Source organism: Triturus cristatus, chromosome 5_1, assembly GCF_964204655.1.
Source record: "Triturus cristatus chromosome 5_1, aTriCri1.1, whole genome shotgun sequence".
Taxonomy (NCBI): Eukaryota; Metazoa; Chordata; class Amphibia; order Caudata; family Salamandridae; genus Triturus; species Triturus cristatus.
The window spans coordinates 675,389,191-675,410,021 of record NC_140587.1 but is presented as its reverse complement, the minus strand read 5'-3'; positions in this window follow the sequence as shown (position 1 = coordinate 675,410,021).

Below are 20,831 nucleotides of genomic sequence, written 5' to 3'. Positions count from 1 at the left end.
GCTCTACAAGTCCGTTAGTCTGGGGGTGGTAAGGGGTGGAGAACCGGTAGGTCACTCCACACTCCTTCCACATGGCCTGCATGTAGGCCGACATGAAATTGGTGCCCCTGTCCGACACCACGACCTTCGGGAATCCCACTCGGGTAAAAATTCCCAACAGTGCCCGCGCCACCACCGGTGCAGTGATGGTCCTCAGAGGAATAGCCTCTGGGTACCTTGTGGCGTGGTCCACCAAAACCAAGATGAACCGGTGTCCCGCTGCGGTCGGAGGGTCCAATGGCCCAACAATATCGATACCGACCCTCTCAAAAGGGGTCCGGACCACGGGGAGCGGTTCCAACGGGACTTTCAACTTTGTCCCAGTCTTGCCACTCGCCTGACAAGACTTGCAGGTCTTGCAAAAGGCGTCTGAGGCAATCCTCATCCTGGGCCAATAAAAATGGGGGACTAACCGTGCAAAGGTTTTGTCCTGGCCCAGGTGTCCAGCTAAGGGGATCTCGTGCGCTAACTCCAGCAGGAAGGCCCGGTAACACTGGGGGACCACTATGGCCCTCGAAGATCCATGTACCGGCACCCTGGGCTCACTGTATAGGAGACCATCCTCCCAATACACATGATAACCTCCCAGTTCCTGACTAGCCACTTGAGCTTCGGCCTGCCGCCGCATACCCTCAAGAGTGGGGCACGTCCTTTGTGCTTGACAAAATTCCTCCCGGGTAGGCCCTCCTTCCACTTGCCAGTCAGCAAGGGTCGGCAAGTCCTCCACAGGAACGACATCTACCTCCGCGGACTCCGGGCGCACCTCTCCGGCCTCCCCATCCGACTCACGGGGCATGTCCTCTACCACCTTCTTCTTCCCACGTTTGGGTTTGGGTTGGGCCATGATTCCAGGCTCCAACTCCGGGTGAGTTCCATGCCGGGCAGCCATGGACCGCGTGCTCACGCAAGTCCACCCTGGTAATCCCAGCATCTCAGTGTGAGCGTGAAACTCGACGTCCTTCCATTTGGTGTGCTCCAGGTCATTCCCTAGCAAACACCCCACAGGCAAGGCAGGGCTCACAGCAACTCGCAGTAGGCCTTTGACTCCTCCCCACTCGAATGGAACACGAGCCACTGGATAGTGACTCAAACTGCCGTCAGCCAATACGGCCGGATGGAACTCCTCGGGGACTACTTGGTCTGGGGACACCAGCCGCCGCACAACAGTGGTCATGCTGGCCCCTGTGTCCCTCAGAGCTTCCACCTCCTCCCCATTAATTCTCACCCTCTGCTGATATTTAGCAGTGTTCGGGGGCAGGGACACTACGGGGACCACCTCTCTATCCCCGAGTGAAACCAGTGTCAGGCCTGTCCACTCCCCTTCCCTATCTAAGGGCAGCTCCACCCCAAGCGCTATACTACTCACCCCGGGACTCTTCAAGCCCGATGGGGCTGGTGGTCGCTTGCGACACTTGGGATCTCCTCTGTAGTGTCCAATCTCCCCACACTCGTAGCACCGCACAATCCTTGGCTGCTGACTCCTGTCAGGGTAAGTGGGTCTTGTGGAATTGGACGGGGGTGGGGTTCCTACTCCCTTCCCAAACCTATTTTGGGGACCTTTCGAGAACTCCACCTTTTTATCTCCCCCCTCTTTCTTCTGGGGGAAACCCTGTCCGCCTTTCGAGCCATCTCCCCCGGGGCCCTTGTGAGACACCCGGGTGCTCACCCAAATATCTGCCTCCTCCGCAAGCTCTCGAGGATCCTTCAGCTTGCGGTCCACCAGATGTTGGCGCAGCTCCGGAAAGCTCTTATCCAAGAGGTGCTCCCTTAAAAAAAGATCGTACAACCCTTGGTAGGCCTGTACCTCGCTGCCACGCACCCAACCATCTAGTGCCTTCCTCGCATAATCAAAAAAATCTACCCATGTCTGGGTGGACAGCTTATGGCTGCCACGAAACTTCTGCCTATACTTCTCGGGGTTCAGGCCAAACTTCTTTAACAAGGCCTCTTTCATGGGGGCGTACTTAACCTGATCCGCCTTGGCTAAATATAACAGGGTGTCCCTAACAGTGGGAGGTATATACCGGTAGAGACCACCTCCCCAGTTACTCTCGGGTAACCCATGGGCCGTTAAGGCTACCTCGTATGCCTCCAACCACTTCATGATGTCATCCCCTAATGTATAATTGGCTATGACTTCTTTGGGTAGGTAGAATTTTGGTTCTTGAGGTTCCCTGGGTATGCTGCCACCATTGTCTTTGTTAGACGCGTTCAATTGGAGGGCGCGTAACTCCAGCTCTTTTAACTGAAGCTCGTGCGCCAGCTTCTTCTCCTCCATTGCCCATTTCTTATTCTCTCTTTCTTGTTCCAATCTGGCCCTTTCCCTTTCTTTTTCCTGCTCTAATTTGGCCAGCTCCCATTTTAATTGCCTCTCTTCCCTCCTGTCCTCGTACTCTTGTGGAGACGCGCTCCTCCTGGACCCTGTCCTACTACTGGCCCCAGAACGTCTTCCTGGGGGCACATTCTCAGACATGTCTACATTCAAGATGTCTAGGACTTCCTGGGCGCTCTCCCCCTGAGGTGCCTCTGGCGCTTCCTGTCCCTCATCCCCTCTCCCGTCTGGGTGGGCTTCTACCCATGCCCTAATGGCGGTACGGAGTTCCGGCCCTTTGGCCCTCCGCATCCCAGGCACCCCCAACTCCTGCGCGAACTCCCTTAGTTGCTCCGCTGTGTACCCCTCGAGGTCAGCTAACCGGGATTCCATTCCGGCAGATGGGGACCTAGACACTAAGGAGAAAATTACTAGGGTGTAGGCAACAGTCAATAGCTAACCAGGCTTCTTGCACTCTCTACCTGGACAGTGGAACTAATGATCCAGCAACAATGGTTTCTGAGCTGTGGAACAAAAAAAAAAATGTAGGATAGGCGTTTAATTGTGGCGCCCTTCACCTCACGGAAGGGTGCTGTATGGTCACAAGTCCCAAGGATCCCACCGCTGCCACCAATGTAGGAACCTGGGGTCACCAGGCCCTATAGGCGGTAGCGTGGCGCGAGCCGGTCGGGCAACCAGAGGGCTATGTGTTAAGCAACCATACCCCACACGCTTCTCATGGACTAGAGTCACACACAATAAGGGACGCCACACCGTTTAAATTATGCAAATACTTCAAGTTTATCCAAGTATAGCTGGTCAGATGCAGTTCAGGAAATAACAAGGTAATACATGAATCATAATACCATTGTGACATTACATTCGACACTCTGGGTGATATCTATGCAGTGCCTAACCTTGTTCTAGCGCCGTGCGCGCTTACGTAAAGTCTTTCCCTGAACCGGCCGTCTAACTAAGCGTAATACTTGAAAGGGGACACATTGGGTTCACTTAACATGGCGCCTGTAGAACTGAGCGCTCCTCGTGATCAAGGGCCCCTAGTACTGTGAAGCAAGGCATATAAACATAGCGCTACGCGCAATCAGTTGCATGTGGATACGTTTGCGTAGAACATTTAATACATCGCGTGACTCGTAATCAGTCGCATGTCATTACCTTTGAGCAGAGCATATAACACAGTGCGCTACTCGCATTCCTGGGCATGTGACTACTTTCGAGCAAAGCATATAACACCATGCGCTACTCTCATTCCTTGGCATGTAATTACTTCCGAGCAGAGCATATAACCCAATGCGCTACTCGCATTCCTTGGCATATAGTTACTTTCGAGCAGAACATATAACACAGTGCGCTACTCGCATTCCTTGGCATGTAATTACTTTCGAGCAGAGCATATAACACAATGCGCTACTCGCATTCCTTGGCATATAGTTACTTTCGAGCAGAACATGTAACACAGTGCGCTACTCGCATTCCTTGGCATGTAATTACTTTCGAGCAGAGCATATAACACATGCGGTTACTCGCCGTCCCGGTCTCTCCGGCTGAGGAAGCAGAGTCGGTGGCGTGAAGCGCCACACGAGAGTAATGTTAGTCAGTACTTTGAACGGCTTCCAGCGGGGAAGATTACTGAACTTGAGGAGCGAGTCCCTATGCTCCGGTGCAGTTCACAGAGCACCGCGCTCAGTAACACAGGAGGGGGGACACGGACAGGATCCCTCGGCGGGGTCTCTCCGTCGCGCAGGCAGGGGAGGGGATTGCCACGGAGGGGACAACCCGGGCCAAGTGCGGTGTGGTTTCCAGACCAGCAGGGGGCGCACCAGGGGGGATCTCGGCCTCCGGGCTTACCTCCGTCTCGGCGTCAGCAGGCGTCCGTCCTCACGACATTGGGGGAACTCGGCCCCGACCTTGCGCACCTCCTCACACAGCTGCGACGGCAGCGACGGGGCCCCGGACTTCGCCTGGGCCTCGCAACACAGCAGAGCACTGTCCCAGGCCTCCAGGCCGCGGCGGTGAGCGCGCTGGCTTCGTCGTCGCAGGGGGGGGCTCAAATTAAGGATGGGGGTAAAGTGCTCAGCGGAGCACGCTGCCGGGGGTCCCAGACCAGGGCAGGGAGCGCGGGGGTCACAGCGCTAGTACCTGGTCGATCCCCGGTGACTTGGCAATCGGCTTAGTATTTTGTTCACTAGGGTAGCTTGGACACGCAGTCTCAGCTCTGGCATTCAAGGCTTACAGCTCGCTCTTGTCATGCAGTCTCAGTTCTTAAAGTTAGGTTTCAGTTCTCAGTTGACAGATGAAGTCTTTTGGCGCAGATGTATCTGGCGCCCTTAAGGGGTTCTGTTACAGGGGTAGGGATGGAGAGGGCGACTAGGTCCTTCCTAGTCAGGCTGGCAGAGAGTCTCTGGGTCCTCCTACTACTGGGCAAGATCAGTGGGATTCACAGGGCACCTCACTCACTTAAGAGGCAGTACCTAAATCCTGTCACTCTCAGAGGCATAAGTCCCTGGCTAGGCCCTACCGCCTACACTCCTGGTGGATTCTTCCAGCTCTGCTTCACCCCAATGGCCAACTCACCACAAAAGCTTCCCTCCCACTCTTAAGTAGCCCTAGGTCAGGTGACCTCTAGCCAAGGCGGCAAAAGTAAAACCCCACCTCCCTTCTAGAAGGTTCCAGCTTCTTCCAGGAGCTTCCCCACTCTAACTATGGGACAAAAAGGCGGGCTGGTATCGCAACATTGTTGTGGGTCCCAGCCAGCTCCTGGCAGCTAGGGTGCTACTATGAAAAACGACCACCCTGCAGTAGCAGGGGTCTGTGGCAGCCATCTTGGGAGAAGGGAGCACCTGCACCTGAAAAGGCGCCCGGAGACCTAGTCCAACATAAAAATGAGGGTGGAAAAAATGAGGCACGATACAAAAATAGAAGGGGAGACCACCCTAGGGCTGACAGGTCCAACAAGTACACAAACAACTCACCTCACATGGAAGGAACGCCATACACAACCAAAATCCCAATCATGCACGCAACCCCCCCAAAGCCAGCACCGGACACAACCACACTCCAAAAAAACACACATGCCACTAGCGCCTCCATGCCCCATGCACCAAGCAAGGCCATGCCGAGTCACAGGCCACACAAAACACCAACACAAGACAGGATGTCCCCGATGCCGGGAAGGTGGGCCTCAAAACTAACATTGAGCAACTCAGAAGCACACAACAATGCCCTCAGCCCATATGGCCTAGGGCACAGCCATACAAACAGTGTGTCCCCACACAGTACTGTGTTGCCTGCAAATGGTTGCAGCGTTGCAGGATGACATAGGTATGAAGGCACAATTTGCACATAACAGCAGCTAATGAAGACTCATCACTCTGAAAGAGTGTCAGCACACACCGCCACAGCAGCAGCGCAGACTCAGACACTCCGCCCAATGGGTGCCCGGAGATTAGAAACAAACCCACATGAACAAGCCAATGGCCTTTGAAAGACCTGCAAACTGTGTGTGCCCAGGAAGCTGGGCTGAGGTGACAGAGGGTGACACACAGAGGGAGGGAGAGGGGGAGAGAGTGGGAGGGAGACAGAGGGAGACAGACAGAGGGAGGGAGGAGGGTGACAGAGGGAGGGAGAAAGGGAGACAGAGGGAGACGGACAGAGGGAGGAGGGTGACAGAGGGAGGGAGAAAGGGAGACAGAGGTAGACGGACACAGGGAGGAGGGTGACAGAGGGAGGGAGAAAGATAGACAGAGGGAGACCAAATCACCCTTGGGTGGTGTGGCCATGTCCGCTCGTCAGCAGGTGGACTGTGTGCATGTAGACAAGGTTTGGCAGTGCCTTAACCCCCCCTTTTTCCTTTGATAAACACTGGGCCATGTGTCAATCTCTGCACGAGTACATCCGTGCTGCAGGCACAAACCTAACCTTACACCCAGTATACCCACCCACTGTGTGTGTTAGAACCCTGTCACAAATGCTTAAGTTACCTACCTGCATTCTCAAATAGCATGGAAAAAACACCATTTGGCCACGTACAGTGCAACACGTAAGGCGGCTCTGCATGGCTCGCTACGCCCGCTCACTACACTGCTGACTGCGTTCCAAAAAGATGCATCAACTAAGATTGTGTCACACATAGGTAAAGTGTCGAAAGCTGTGGCCAAGGGACGTACCCATGCACAAGTGCACTGTGAGAGGAATGCAAGACATATCCAACTACCCAGAGGAACTGTGCCAACTCAAAAATGAATGAAACATGGATGTCGCATGTAACACAATTAAAATTGTCTCTCTCACACACAGGTCAACGTCGTCGATCTCCCCCCAACACTGGGGGGGAAGACTCACAGGACCAGGCTCTGTGTGAAGAGGACCCCACAGGCAGCGACGACTATCACCACTCCGTGGATGACCCAGACCAACCTGGCCCCTCTGGTGTCCAACCACCTGCAGCACCTGCGTCAGGTACAACTGTGCCAACCACCACCCCCATTCCTGCCACTTCCCAGGAGACACCCAGGAGCCCTGCCCGCACACGACAACACAGCCAGGCTGACCAGGAGGGACAAGGTTCTCCGGGCACCCAGGAGGAGGCAGGCGACACCGCAAATGCCATCCCTCAGGGGTCCCGGAGACCCGATGTGCCCACAACGGCAGGCCAGGCGCAAGTGGGCAGGGTTTGTGGGAGTGGAGGATGGCGGAGGCACGAACCTGACCAGTTGGCTCAGGAACCGGTAATGTCACACATCAGCAACATTCTGGACACATACCGGCGTGACACCAGGGGCATGGTCCAGATTGCGTCGACCCTCACAGACATCAAGGGGACCCTCGAGGAGATGAAGACCCTGCAGGCCGAGCAATATGCCTGTCAACAGTGACACCAAGGACGGATGGAGGCAAGACAGGCTGAGCTCGTGGTGGTGCAAACGGACATGACCCGTGTACTCCGTCGGATTGCCGAAAACATGGGCAACCCTCCCTGTGCCACCAGGCGAAGAACATCACCAGCCACAGGGAGGGATCAGGAGGAGGAGGATTCTTCCGACGGAGCATCACAAGCATCGTCACGGCCTGCTTCTGAGGGTCCCCGCAGGAAGGTGGGTCGTCCACGCAAAAGACCGTGAGAGTCAGCGGAACATCACCATCTCCCAGTTCACCTGGCCTGGCACCTGGCCCTCTGGCCCAACAGCAGCACATCATCACATGACATTCTCTGGCACATGGACTTGCTGGTCACTGTCTGACCAATGTTGACAAAGACTGTGGCATAGACTCTGATGACTTCCAATGGCAAGGATACCAACTCCCCCAGTGAACTTTGGATTCTACACTTCCGCCAAGCACCTCTTGTCATCCCCCCAAACACGTACCCCACCACAAATAAAAATCATCACAATCACGAGATGATGCCGTCATTTTGCATTATTCCACTACATGTGTGTGTTGTAAAGTCAAACCATGCCTGATTTTAGAAGTAACTCCAACCATCCATACCCTGGGGTTTGAGTCTGGCACAGGACACACATGGGTCACAATGTATCATCCAATACAGACATGGAGCACCATACTCACCCGTGAAGGGCCCAATCAGCTGAGGGGGTGCCCGCACAACTGTGCCTACAGACCTATTTAGAAGAGCAACAGTCATGCGCAGAGGTCAGGGATCATGTGGAGTGTCCTGGGGTGCTACTCCCAGGTATGTGTAGACAGGTGGCAGAACCATGTCCTGCATGTTTGAGTCAGGTGGATGTGGAGAATGGTGGGCCGGCCAAGGTTGGATGCATGGAGGTGGCACAATGGGGTCTTGGATCACAGTGCCACAAGGTTGTGTTTGGGTTGTGGGCTGCATCCTGAGTGTGTGCGTGGATTGAGAAGGTAATCCTGCAGCTGGCAGTGATCCATTCCCCCCATCTCTGTTGGACGTTGATGTGGCTTGGTCGCCGGATGTAGAAGCAGAGCTGTGCAGATGCACCCTGGATGTGGACAAGTATCATGGGAGTTGTAACGTACATGTCCGTAGAGTGCAGGGTAGGATTAGACACGGATGTTGTAGTTGACCTGGGGGATGGTCTCTCTTGCCTTGAGGTGGATGGAACTGGGGATCTTGTGCATAATGCAGAGTGTGCTGCAGCATGAGGCACAGATGCTGCTGATCAGCATAGCACATGTCAGCAAGCAATCCATGATGAACACCAGCTCGTTTGCGTGGACACTGGGTGCCCTTGCTGCAGGGCCTGCAGCAGCATGCGCCATGTCAAGAAAACAATGCCACAAGTTGCACACAAAGACAAGGATCTCAGGAAGGAACTATGCAAAAGGTGTATGTCAAGGAAGGAATGTCTGGTTCAACATGGCACACACACACACAATGGATGCACATGCAGCACAGTGGCCGTCGTGGAGACTGACATGCCACAATACCTACACAGCTATGGACACCATGCACAATACAGATTATAATCCCTGACAAACAGCTTGCATCTTGCTACTCTACACATAGACTCATATGCACTATCTCTGATAACTATGCCAGACATGCCGCATGCACAGTGGCAACAGACCACCATTGACAGAGATGAGGCACCTTGGAGGCAGAGGGACACCTTTATTAGTTATGTGTGTCGGAATGCTAATGCAACTCTGTCAACACATACACAGGTCATGTGGATGAACATGTGGGACCGACACTGGCACCCCCCTTTGCACCACAGATGCTGGAAATCCATAGAACTGGCACACAAGTGACGGGTTACAGCTAAACACCCCCTGCTGCTCACGGAGAGACTGCTATACACCATTGAGCCTCTAATGGGGAATTCACACACCATGTCAACCCGGTGCAACCCGTATGTTTCCGAGGGCAGTGTTACACACATTGATGGCTTCATCACAATCCACAATCCCATTACAGATGACTGTCACCAAGTCTGACCATCAATTCAGGGGAATTCAGCTCCATGTCATGTGCCCCATGGTGATTCTACATGTATGCAAAGTAACCAAACATGAACAGGAGCAGTGCACACACATTAAAAAACAAATACCACACCCAAAAAGCCGTGCTGCATCCCTTACCCTAAGAAGATTTTCAAACTTGTCTGTGCATGTAACGCTGATTCAGCACATGTTGCTGTGTTCATGAGGAATAGCAGGAGCACAACAATGCCACCAGCAGACAGCATGCGCAAGTACCTGTGGATGAGAGACACACCAGAAGTCAGCCAAAAGAAGCACATCCGCATGCATGTGCATGTACTCGACACGTATAAGGTTGTCAACATGCTAGGTGACAATGATGACTCTGGAAAAACATTCTTCTATTGCACCATCACTCGAGTGACACATCCAAACACACCTCTGACTCACTTGGCAGACATGCAGATGGACACACACATTGCAACACATGCCACACACGGCCCAATGCGTGCACACTCAGACACTGGAACTCACCACTAAGCAAAGAAGTCGCGTATGAGCCGACTCCGGATGTCCTCTACCGCCTACTCCTCCTCCACATCACTTGCCTCGTCACCAAGCCCTTCATCCTCCACGGGTGGATGGTCCTGCTCATCCGGATCCAGGATGAGTGGCACAGCTTTCTCCACTGCCATGTTGTGCAGCATGCAGCACACGAGGAAGATCTTGCAGACCTTCACCGGTGCATATGGGAGTGCGCCGCCGGTCTTGTGGAGGCAACGAAATCGGCTCTTCAGGAGGCCAAACGTCCTCTCTATCACTCGACTGGTCCGCCCATGGGCGTTGTTGTAGCGGTGCTCGGCAGCCGTGCTGGGGTTGCGGAGAGGCGTGATCAACCATGGCATGTTGGGATAGCCAGCGTCCCCTACATGGAAACATCATGGACAAAAGTGGGTCAGGAGAAGCAGTAAGACAGGAAGATGACGCTAAATACAGGACTGACAGAGTATACCCACCAACAATACATGCTCGTTCGTTGCACAGCTGCATCATCATTTCAGGCACCCTGCTACGCCTCATGATGTAGGCATCGTGTGCTGATCCTGGAAAACGAGCACAGACACGTGAAATCACCATGTTGGCAAGACACACCACAAGGGCATTAATGGAGTGGTAATGCTTGCGGTTCCTATACGCTACCTCCTGTGCCTGTGGTGGTACCAAAGCCACATGTGTTCCATCTATGGACCCAATGACATGGGGCATCCCTCCCAGGGCATAGAACTCACGCTTGACACCTGTCAACTGCTCAGGAGTTGGGAATTTAATGAACTCATCCAGGTGATCCAACATGGCCTCTAAAAAATCATGCAGAACACGGCTGAACATGGTTTGGGACATGCCACCAACATGAGCAATGGTATATTGAAAGGTACCCGTGGCAAAGAAATGTAGGGCTGCCATCACCTTCATCTTGGGTGTCAGTGCAGTCGGATACCTGTGTAGCGGTTGGAGGTGTGGTGCCAGCCGTGTCGTCAAGTTCTCAATCAACTGTCGGGGGAAGCGGTAGCGGCGTATACAGTCATGTTCCCTCAGGTCAGCCAAGTCCGGAATTGGTCGAGGGAGAGGCGGAGCCCTGCAGTAAATTTGAAGGGACAACGAAGAGTGAGTACAGTACACCACCAAAGTCAATGTACTGAGCACATGTTCAACAGGCAATACACATATGCTACATACAGAGTCAGGTCTGTGCAATATGCCCTGGACACGCATGCCAGGCAGGTGACACTCCTACCAAAAGCCAGCTACAAACGTCGATTCTCAACCTCAATATGCCATGACATGAAATTAGCTGTGGGCCAGTGTAAGTGAACAGGCAGACGCATCACAGGAGTTACAGACATCCACATATGTGCAGAAGAAGGATGTTTATCGTACAGACAGGTCGCGGAACACTAGATGCACAGGTCACATGTCATAGAAAAAGGACAGACCACACACCTTGACATGAAGGAGTACATGTCAAGACTGATCACACATACATTGAGAGTATGCAGATATGTCCTTGTTTTGAAACTCTGTGTCGATGCATGCATACACACCTTACGTCGGATTACACATGTGGGCTGGTGTGCGTAACAGTGTGCCATGCCCATCTACACACAGACACATGTTGGTTGCAGCAACTGCAGATGCATTTGACCAAACACCTAAAGCAAACCTATGGGAACACATGACACACACATGACATAGTTACAGCATCCAACGCGGGCATTCACATGTCAGGTGTAATATTCCGTGTACCTGGCATCAGGGGACAGTTGCGGGTGTCGGTGACTGTGCCATGCCAGTGACGCATGGCTCAACAAGTCTGTACTACATGCACACATGTCAAAGGAGTGAAGGGGATGTGTGGCACATAGTGCACCATCTAACATGACATGTGTACACAGCTCATCATACATTTATTTGCTTCACACCTCGGGAGTAATGTGCCACATCACAGCCTGACACACCTGTGCCCGACACATGTAGTACTGCACAGACAATGCCTTGATGTCCAGCCTTGGCCAAGTATGACAGCTCTATTCATGTCTGTGTGCCGCCTGTCACCACTGTCAGGTGTGAAACGCACCGTACATACGCTCTGAGGGCGTGTGTAGGGTCCCTATCACAATGGGAGTGCTGGCGTATGCGTACGCCCTAGTGATACGGACCGTACACGCGTGTGTAGGGTCCCTATCACTATGGGAGTGCTGGTGTATGCGTACGCCATAATAATACGGACCGTACACGCGTGTGTAGGGTCCCTATCACTATGGAAGTGCTGGCGTATGCGTACGCCATAGTGATATGGACCGTACACGCGTGTGTAGGCTCCCTATCACTATGGGAGTGCTGGGGTATGCGTACGCCATAGTAATACAGACCGCACACGCGTGTGTGGGGTCCCTATCACTATGGGAGTGCTGGCGTATGTGTACGCCATAGTAATACGACCCGTACACGCGTGTGTACGGTCCGTATTACTATGGCGTACGCATACGCGAGCACTCCCATAGTGATAGGGACCGTACACACGCCTGTTCGGTCCGTTTCACTGCATTTGGGGTGCCCTAGGGCCGTGGAACGCACCGTACCTGTGTGTAAATATTGAAATAACATAGGGGACACATGAGGGACAAGTATAAGGGCCTAAATGCATGCTGGTTGTCATGGAGACCGAGTTTAAAGTTTGAATTTTTGCATCAGGTGGCCAGCAGAAGTCGGTTGGAAACAATATACTTTGTTGCAAAGTGGTTGTTGACTTGACATCATGCTCAATTTTCAAACCATGCAAAGCCACTCACTGGTGTAGGTTTAAAGGGATTGGAGGAAACGTAGGATGCTAATGTGACTGACCAATCACTCTGTACTCCTATAAATGAAACAGGCCAGCAAGGCAGATATAAGGCAGCCAGGTCCCATGAGAGAGCACTTGCCTGCACATCCTTTCATTCCACAACACTGCTGCTGCTCGTGATTCCTCTGGCACCATGTCCAGGTCTGTGGAGAGGGCCCAGCCATTCACCATGGAGGAGAATATGGCGTTGGTGGATGTGATCCACCCACAGTACACCATGCTGTATGGTCGACCAGGGGAGCAGGTGAGTGCTGACTCCACTAGCTTAGACTGTGCCCCTTTTTTGTGATTGTGACTTCTGGCATTGTGTCCATGTGTGACAGACATGCAATGTTGTTTAGAGTGGGTCCCAGGGTGGGGAAGGCCTCATGTCTCCCATGCAGAGCATGCTGTAGTTCCTGTGTGCACTCCTCACTTGCATAGTGCTTACTGTGACAATCAATGCATGGTGCATGCCACATTCTGCCTGGCTACTCCTCCTGGGAATGTTGTTTCTACAGTCCTGATGTGATTCTGTGGTCCTCCCAGTGTGACAGGTGACATTACCCATAGATGTGTGTTTGTTTAGTGTACCTGTGCTGTGAGTGTCCAAATGATGTGTTCGTCCCCTGGACATTGGTGTGTGTGTGTAAGTCCCCTGTCATGTGGGTGAGTGCATATGGGGAGTGTTGCACACCAGCTGCATGAGGGATGGATATACCCTGCCCATCTGATGTGAGCAGGGAGCAGTGCTGTGTGACTGCCGTGCTGAGCCAGCCCCACACCTGTGACACCCCCCAGTCTAGTGGCACATGGGCAGAGTGAGGTTTGTACCCACAGTTGGCAATGGCAGGTGATTGTCCTGTGCCTGTGTGTGTCTGTGTACTCTGCTGAGGTTGCCTCAGTGGGCTGGGGCATGTTACTGCTTTGAGGTGCTGTACATAATCCTGGTGTAGCTTGTGATGCACAGTGTGATCCAGGATCATTGATTGTGTGGCACCCCTCATGCCACCTGTGTACTTTCAATGCCACGTAGTGCATTTGGCCTTCCCCAGAGGATAATGTCCCTATGACAAAGGTGCAATGAGTTGCCTGCATACCATGGCCTGTTCAAACAAGACAAATTATTAATATGTGTGTCTCTGTGTCATTGCTCAGGTGTATTAAGGTATTCTCACTTTTGCATCCTCACAGGTAGGCGTCCATGCCAAGGGGGAGATATGGAAGCAAGCCAAAAGTCCAATTGGTCGCACACTGCTACACCTACCAGCGTGTTGCCCCAAAGAATTGCGGTCCCTGAAGTCAGCGTCGGCGGGTACGCCTATGCCCGAGTAATGAGTGCAAGTAAGTGTAGCGTTAGCCATCCCTGGACACGTGTTTCGAGGTAGTTGACTTTCGTCAGCAGGGAGTAGGTGAGTGTGTAGGGTTGCTGTGTAGGCTGCTAAAATAAGTGTTCTCAGGTAAAGTACCTCTTGTAGCGCGCAGGTGCGTAACCATGAGCTCTTCAGCTCCACCGGCTCAAGGAGCCTGAATATTAACAAAAGTCCAATTGGTCGCACACTGCTAAACCTACCAGCGTGTTGCCCCAAAGAATTGTGGTCCCTGAAGTCAGCGTCGGCGGGTACGCCTATGCCCGAGTAATGAGTGCAAGTAAGTGTAGCGTTAGCCATCCCTGGACACGTGTTTCGAGGTAGTTGCCTCTCGTCAGCAGGGAGTAGGTGAGTGTGTAGGGTTGCTGTGTAGGCTGCTAAAATAAGTGTTCTCAGGAAAAGTACCTCTCGTAGCGCACAGCTGCGTAACCATGAGCTCGTCAGCTCCACCGGCTCAAGGAGCCTGAATATTAACAAAAGTCCAATTGGTCGCACACTGCTACACCTACCAACGTGTTGCCCCAAAGAATTGTGGTCCCTGAAGTCAGCGTCGGCGGGTACACCTATGCCCGAGTAATGAGTGCAAGTAAGTGTAGCGTTAGCCATCCCTGGACACGTGTCAAGCCGTCAGGGCCGTGAGGAAGACGGAGGGTCGGAAGCGGCGCCTAGCCCAGGTGAGGAAACGCTGGCAGGATATCCGGTGCTGGACGAGGAGGATCGCACGGGTCCTGCTGGGGGACACACCTGAGAGCCTCAAGAACCGTGGGCGCCGGCGTCTGGCCCACATCCATAAGCGTGTGCTGGCGGTGGTCTTCCCCGACATGGATAGGCGCTTACAGGAGAAGCAGCAGCAGGAAGGGGGTAGGTACATGTGTGTTTGTTGTGTGTCCCCAGCTTTTGGAAGTGCGCAGTTGCATGGATACACTGCCAGGGTTTAAATGTGCAGTGCATAACCTGTTCCCCAAAGTAAACCGGTGCTGTTCTTCCTCCCTTTCCCTCCTTGCCATGTGTTCCCTGGTCTGTGTGTAGTCACTCTTGCACAAGGTTATCTAGGCTGGCAGTTAATCCAAGTGCCCAATGCTTGCAGCATCATGTGTGGGGGTGGTGTGTAACAGGTTTTGGGACCTTGCCTGTGCCCTGGTCAGTTCAGTCATTGTGGGGTCCATGTCAGTTGGCACTGATGCTGAGTCCCGACATAGGAGTGTGTCTTAAAAGTGTACTGCCTTACAGCATGCATGTCCAATGTTGTGCCCTCTGACATGATGTGCATGAGTGGGAGTAATGCATAGTGCAGGGACGGTTGCTTCAGTTGCAGTCATATCCATCCAGGACCATGGAGGAGTGTGGCCACTACCGTGCCCTGGGGCACCTTTTCCTAGGTATCATGTGTGTCATCCAACAATGTGGACATTCTCTGTGTCTTCGGCATAGGTTGGGCTCTGTGGCATTCTACCCTGGCCTCATCTGTATTTACGTAAACTGTGCTACATGTGTCCACTGTACAGTGTGACCCAATTTTGCTTGTATATACTCACAGTGGGCAGTGCCTGTGTGTCTTGGTACGACAATCTGATGATGGTTGATTGTCAATGGTATATGTGGACAGGCGCACCAGGGGTAGTTTGTGTACAATCAGGATTTAGTGCAGGCCATGTGTTTTTATCCCAAAGTAAGAGGTGTAAGTACTTCCTCTGTCTTAATCATATTGTCTCAGGTAGGGGGTGGTTTGTGCGGGCAAGGCCTTCATGTCAAAATCTGAAGTCTCCTTGCTAGGTCTGGCCTGTGTGTGATGTTTGTCTGGACATACACTCAAGGTGCAGTGACCCAGTCATGTTGGGCATGTTTTAATGTATTAGCTTTGCAGCATGTGCAAAAAGTTAATAGACATAGTTCCTGCTCATCCCTTTTTTGGCAACGCTGTGTGGTGCAGATGCTGTGCACGATTGTCCCCAGAGCCTGGCTCCTCTGTCCAATTTGATATCAAGTAATTTGCTGTTGTGTCATGCTCTCCATTGTTTCTCAGTGGCATGGTGGGTCAACCAACTGTGTGTTGCAGGGCCTACATATGTAACTTGTATTGTAGATGTTACTCATGTTGCTTTTCAGGCTATGCACTGTGACCTATGTAGATTTGACTCATGTGACATATGTATACAGGTGTCTGATTATTTCCTGTCTCTTCACCTTGCCCACAGCATCGTCGGGGGACGACGAGGGAGACACTGGCACGGACCGTGAGGAGGGAGCGAGCACGAGTGCCAGCAGTGCTGTCTTGTCTGGTGCATCGAGTGGCACGGAGGCCTAGGGGAGTGAGGCGGAGGACCTGTCCAGTCCCACCACCGACTATGACGCTGACGGGTCCGAGGCTGATCTCCCAGAGGGGGCGGAGGCTGCTCCCACAGCTGAAAGCAGCACTCCATCTCTACCCGCCCCCTCCATTCCCATCACCGGCCTCCCACTTGCTCGGGTCACTTCCCGCCGTGCTAGGTCACCACGTGTCTCCTTCTTGCCAGGCACCGCACCCCCTGCCCCTGTCTCCACTGCTGCCGTGAATGCCGAGTCTGTGGACATCCTGCGCCAGTTGCAGGTTGGTCAGACTGCGATGCTTAATGTCCTCCATGGCCACACCCGAGTGCTCACCCAGATGGAGGCATACACGGAGGGCATCTCAGCTGTGCAGTATGACCAACGCCAGTTGCTGAGGTCCATAGACTCGACACTGACTGCAGCAGTGGGTCTCCTGCAGCGCTGCGTCCCCCCCTACCCCTGCACCATCCACACTTCCCACTCCCATGCCTGTCCCAAGCACACCCAGACGTACCCATGCACGCACCCCACCAGACACAGGCACCACACCACCAGGGAAGGCCAAGCGCACACCTCCTCTCACGCACACACAGGGTGAAGTAGGCACACCCACTGGGTCAGGGGCAAACGGAAGACACGCAGCCACAGTGGGAGTCCACATTCCTCACAACCCACTCCCTCCAAATCCACTCCCCTTAGCTCTCCTGGCCAAGATTCCAACAAAGATTCCTTCATGGCCGCTCTGTCCCTAAAGCCCCAGTGTGACACCACCCCGCAAGCGGTCAAAGGAGTCCCCGGTCAGGGTAGTTGAGTCCCCCCTGTCCACACCCTCCCCCAGTAGCACTACGACCCATCCCTCCGACCCCTCCCCTCCTTGGGGCCTGTGGTTCCTTTGGGTGCAGGGGAGATGCTGGGGGACCTTGCAACCGTGTGCAGCGCCATTCTCACCACCACCTTTGGTGCTACTCCACCCCCTGTGGTGGAGTCCTCCATCCCTGCACTCACAACACCTACCCTTGCCCCTCCTGTCCCTGCGGTGCCTGGTCCTTCCCCCACATGATGCCCCCCCTGTGGAAGCAAAGGAGGTATGAACTGTGCAGGCAAGCTAGGGGACACGCGTCCCTATGTGTCCCCCACCAGGAATTGGACTATGGACTGCCCTTTGGGCCTTGTACATATTGAACTTTTATTAACCATTTTTTTTTCATGCTGAATAAAGCAATGTTTTTTTTCCATTTAACACTACTGCTTTTCTGGTATTGCTGTTGGTGGTGCTGCTCCATGATTTGGGGTGGTGATAATTAGGCCTGGGCAAAAATTTCGTTCCGTTCGCGGAAATTGCGATAATTTGACATTTTTGCGTTCCGCGGAGAGCGCGAAAATGTCAAAAATTCCGGTTTCCGCAGCTTGGCGATAATTTGTTTCTTGCTCGCGCTGTAAAATGATACATTCTCGCGCGCGCGCGATCGCCTTACCTGAATCCCTGCGTTCGCCGACAAGTTTTCTTGATCCGGTCGCGTTCTCCATGAGATGTTGTATTTTGTTTAGCCATTTGCGCTGTCTCGCGACAGTTCGCGCCCGCAGTGACGTCATGCGTCGCGCGATCACGTCTTTCTTCTCGCGATCATGCACCGCGAGAACAACTCAAAACAAGATGGCCGCGCCCGCAAGCAACAACATGGGTAAGTTGGCGACCCGCAACCATGCAGAAAATCTCGCGAACATGCCGGAAAAAAACTTCCGCATCTTCGCGATATTTCTGCTTGTTTGCGATAATTTTAAACATTCTCGCGATAATTTGCGAAGGTTAATTCCGCAAATTCCGCCCACCCCTAGTGATAATGTGTTAGGTGTCTGGGAAATGTAGTAGTGTGCTGCTCATGGGGTGGACCCTGGTATCTGTGTGCCATCACAAGGTATTTGCGAAATATCTTTGTTCATGTAAGCTCTAACTGCATGGTGACATTGTCCCAAGGTGTGTTCCTTCCTCTGTGGACCCTGACATCTTCCCTGCAGGGTGTTTCGTAAATGTTGTGCTGAGCTGTGTCTACATTTCCTTGGTGTGTGACGGATCCGTTCAAATTTGCCCATGCATGCTGGGCAATGTCTCCACCTGCATCATTAGTGGCATCCTTGGTGGTCACTGTACTTGTGTATGGAGTATATTGACATGACTTCATGTGGACATGTTCCCTTTTACACACTATGCATGTGTGCACTCCCAGCCTCACACACATGTGTTACGTGTTCTGCAGGGTCTTTGAGCACCTGACTGACAATTGTGGGCATTGTATCTGTGGGTACTGCACCCTTTTCTTTCCATGGGCACTGCTGGGGGGACTCTGCACCCACCCCTCCTATATCTGGGCACTGCTGGGAGTGATAGGCACCCACCCCTCCTGTGTCTGGGCACTGCTGGGGGGACTCTGCACCCACCCCTCCTATGTCTGGGCACTGCTGGGAGTGATAGGCACCCACCCCTCCTGCGTCTGGGCAAAGCTGGGAGGCCCCCGGACCCACCCCTCCTATGTCTGGGCACTGCTGGGGGGACTCTGCACCCACCCCTCCTATGTCTGGGCACTGCTGGGGGGACTCTGCACCCACCCCTCCTATGTCTGGGCACTGCTGGGAGTGATAGGCACCCACCCCTCCTATGTCTGGGCACTGCTGGGAGGACTCTGCACCCACCCCTCCTGTGTCTGGGCACTGCTGGGAGGACTCTGCACCCACCCCTCCTATGTCTGGGCACTGCTGGGAGTGATAGGCACCCACCCCTCCCGTGTCAGGGCACTGCTGGGAGTGATAGGCACCCACCCCTCCTCAGTCTGGGCACTGCTGGGAGTGATAGGCACCCACCCCTCCTATGTCTGGGCACTGCTGGGAGGACTCTGCACCCACCCCTTCTGTGTCTGGGCACTGCTGGGAGGACTCTGCCCTCACCCCTCCTATGTCTGGGCACTGCTGGGAGTGATAGGCACCCACCCCTCCTGTGTCTGGGCACTGCTGGGAGTGATAGGCACCCACCCCTCCTATGTCTGGGCACTGCTGGGGGAACTCTGCACCCACCCCTCCTATGTCTGGGCAAAGCTGGGTGGACTCTGCACCCACCCCTCCTGTGTCTGGGCACTGCTGGGAGTGATAGGCACCCACCCCTTCTGTGTCAGGGAACTGCTGGGGGGACTCTGCACCCACCCCTCCTATGTCTGGGCACTGCTGGGAGTAATAGGCACCCACCCCTCCTATGTCTGGGCACTGCTGGGACTCTGCACCCACCCCTCCTATGTCTGGGCACTGCTGGGGGGACTCTGCACCCACCCCTCCTATGTCTGGGCACTGCTGGGAGTGATAGGGACCCACCCCTCCTGTGTCTGGGCACTGCTGGGAGGACTCTGCACCCACCCCTCCTATGCCTGGGCACTGCTGGGAGGACTCTGCACCCACCCCTCCTATGTCTGGGCACTGCTGGGAGGACTCTGCACCCACCCCTCCTGTGTCTGGGCACTGCTGGGAGTGATGGGCACCCACCCCTCCTGTGTCTGGGCACTGCTGGGGGGACACTGCATCCACCCCTCCTATGTCTGGGCGCTGCTGTCTGGGCGCTGCTGTGAGTGATAGGCACCCACCCCTCCTGTGTCTGGGCAATGCTGGGAGGACTCTGCACCCACCCCTCCTATGTCTGGGCACTGCTGGGAGGACTCTGCACCCACCCCTCCTATGTCTGGGCACTACTGGGAGGACTCTGCACCCACCCCTCCTATGTCTGGCCATGTACGCTCGGGACATACATGGGTGGGGGTACGCTCCGAACATACACTGGTGGGGTGTGGGTACGCTCCATACATACACGGGTGGGGGTACGCTCTGTACATACCCGTACCCACGCTCTGCAGGCCAGGGTACGGCCCGTACCCATGCCTTTGGAACGAGGGTACGGTGCGTACCCCCATTGTTGGGGTGCCGTAGGGGTCCGCATCGTACCCAGGCCTTCTGAGCGTGGGTACGGGTCGTACCACGTGTACCTCTACGTCACTCCAACAATGGCGGTATTGCCCGTACCCACGCTCTTAAGGCCTGGGTACGGTGCGGACCCCAATGGGGTGCCGTAGGGGTACGCACCGTACCCCGGCCTTCAGAGCGTGGGTACGGGTCATACCACGCGTACCCCTACATCACTCCAACAATGGCGGTACGGCCCGTACCCACGCTCTTAAGGCCTGGGTACCATGCGGACCCCCAATGGGGTGCCGTAGGGTTACGCACCGTACCCAGGCCTTCAGAGCATGGGTACGGGTCGTACCACACATACCCCTACATCACCCCAACAATGCTGGTACGGCCCGTACCCAGGCCTTTTGAACGTGGGTACGGGCCGTACCGCCATTGTTGGGGTGACGTAGGGGTGGGCGTGGTACGACCCGTACCCACGCTCTTAAGGCGTGGGTACGGTACGTACCAGAATTGTTGTGTTGCCGGTTCGCGTCAACATCCA